This window comes from Adiantum capillus-veneris, chromosome 4, assembly GCF_014529385.1.
Source record: "Adiantum capillus-veneris isolate H3 chromosome 4, ASM1452938v2, whole genome shotgun sequence".
Lineage (NCBI taxonomy): Eukaryota > Viridiplantae > Streptophyta > Polypodiopsida > Polypodiales > Pteridaceae > Adiantum > Adiantum capillus-veneris.
The window spans coordinates 158,225,956-158,228,238 of record NC_140934.1 but is presented as its reverse complement, the minus strand read 5'-3'; the positions used below and the strand labels follow the sequence as shown (position 1 = coordinate 158,228,238).

Genomic DNA, 2,283 nt, shown 5'->3' with positions numbered 1-2,283 from the left:
TGTTATCACTTTTGCACGGAAAGATTTGTTGTCATTCAGCGTATCTCCAAAAAGTTTGGACAAAATTTGTGTTGCTAATTCTTCTGTCTTGTCGAGTCGTGGGTCTTTAATCTGGTTTAGGAGCTCATCCGGTTGCGTTTCTCCTGGTGTCATCAAAAACTCGCTTTCTTCATCCCGTTCCATTCCTTCCTCGGATGGACACAATAGAATTATTAGCATCGCTATTTATGCACATTTGAATAGAATAAAGAAAAACAACGAACGCACAAACTCAACAGATGGCAACATGCAACTGTCGTCACCCCTATCTTGAGAACCAACGGCATATACTCAACATCACTGATCTTGTGCTCTGTTTCTTCATTGTCTTGCTGTTCATCAACAGCAACCACACTTGCTGGGCTGGATGGTACGTGTTAGGAGATCAATGTATACAGGGTTTAGAGTGTTGTTTCAATCTATGTAACAACGCACCTTTGCACGTCCTGCCATCGAGATAGAAACCAGTCAGCCCCTAGATGGGAAGTCCCATACATTTGACTATTGATGAATATGCTGACAAAATCTTGGTACATTGTTAATGATGGGTGCACCATACACCTCCAAAGCGCCTTGGTCTTCCCTAGCTATTTCCCACGGCCTTGGTATGGCGTGACCCAAGACGATGAGGGGTAGTACCTTCCCATTTTGAGCATTTTGTGTAGGGCCGACAAAAAGTTGCTACCTAGCGGGTGCATCAATTTGAACTTCCAGAACATAAATTCTCCGTCAAATATATTGATTGGTGTTAAGTACACCTTCTTTTTGAGCTCATCGCCGCCATACAAACTGTATAGCTCGACGCCCTTGTTTATGTTGCTTGGCTCGATATTGTGGATCGCCATTTGAAAGTACGGCTGCCCATGATCCTTGATGTAGTAGCCAACCATTCCCTTGAACGTATGCATATTGCACTGCTTCAAAGCGCGGCAAAGCACCGTAGCTCATGTTGGAGAATCTTTATCCCACACGAGATACTGCTTGATTTTTTTGTTTGCAGAGATCAATGAGCTAGTCCACAATCGGATGATCATCTGAAAATGCAGGTGGAAGACGTCTCCTCCCCTCTCAACTGCACATAACCCAGCTAGGGTCTCTTTTGAAAGGAATGATTGCATAGATGACAATAACGCTACATCTACGTCTTCGCCTCCAACCGAGATAGTCACGCTAATCTCCATTATTCTAGGACGTCTTTCCCTCCTCTTTGCACGACTTGGCTCAATTGCATCTCCCTTCAAACGGGATTTCACTTTCAATCGTGCCATGTGCCTGCAAGGAATGACTAATACCCTAGGACAACACAGATTTCTGTACACTCATGCAAGAAGACATGCAAATTGTCAGAGCTTCTCAACTCACCAGTCATAATCTGACGACCAGCGTCTTTAACAAACAATAAATGACTAGTATCCTAACACACCGCAAATACCCATACATTCATGTAAGAACAACTGCAATCCTAGCTTGACAGTCAGGACTTACCAGATCACCAATCACAACCTCACCAACAACCTTTTAAACAAACACGACCAACACAATGCAGCGAGAACGAGACACTTCATAAAAAAAGAGACACAGCCTATCAAAGCTAGTGAGCTCACCACAAAGAACTTTACCAGCAATCACCTTTAGCCGTGCTCTGTTCGTGGGTCGACATTGCTGCATGCAACTTCTAGCGATATTTAAAAAGCCTTTGCAGATAGTCTTGTCCTGGCACTTGGTCCTTACACTGCAGCTGCTGTCATGTCCTTCCATGCCACCTACCGCAAACTTGCGTTTTGTTTTGTCATTCCTAAAGCACATTGCGAGATTCACCCAAACGAGACATGCATACAGACCTATTGGTTTGTTTGTTTCTTTTATTTCTACTAAGCTCACGTGTTACATTTACATATTTGGGAGTGACAACGCCCCCCCTTTCCCCCCCCTCCCCTCCCCCCCCCCCCCCAAAAAATAAAATAAAAATAAAAATAAAAAAATCACCATGAGTGGAAAAGATGATGCAGGACAACTTTTTATTCTTGCAATAACAAAGCAGTTATTTATAGAACAGGTTACAAAGAACTTTATACTTTTATACTTTTTCCAAAATGTACATGGAGAAACTTTTTGTTCTAAAGGAAAACTTAGAAGATAAGACATACATTTTCAAGTAGGTGCCCAAAACGACTTTTTCATTTTTTTTTAGAGGGAATCAAAGAAGATGCTACTTTGTGGATTGAAGAGGAAAAGGGAGAGGAT

At 42.4% G+C, this 2,283-nt stretch overlaps 1 pseudogene; it reads right to left on the bottom strand.

Annotated features, from left to right (window-relative positions):
• Positions 1–458: 458 nt before the first annotated feature.
• On the bottom strand, positions 459–1,220 carry LOC147460215 (uncharacterized; annotated as a pseudogene).
• Positions 1,221–2,283: the final 1,063 nt, after the last annotated feature.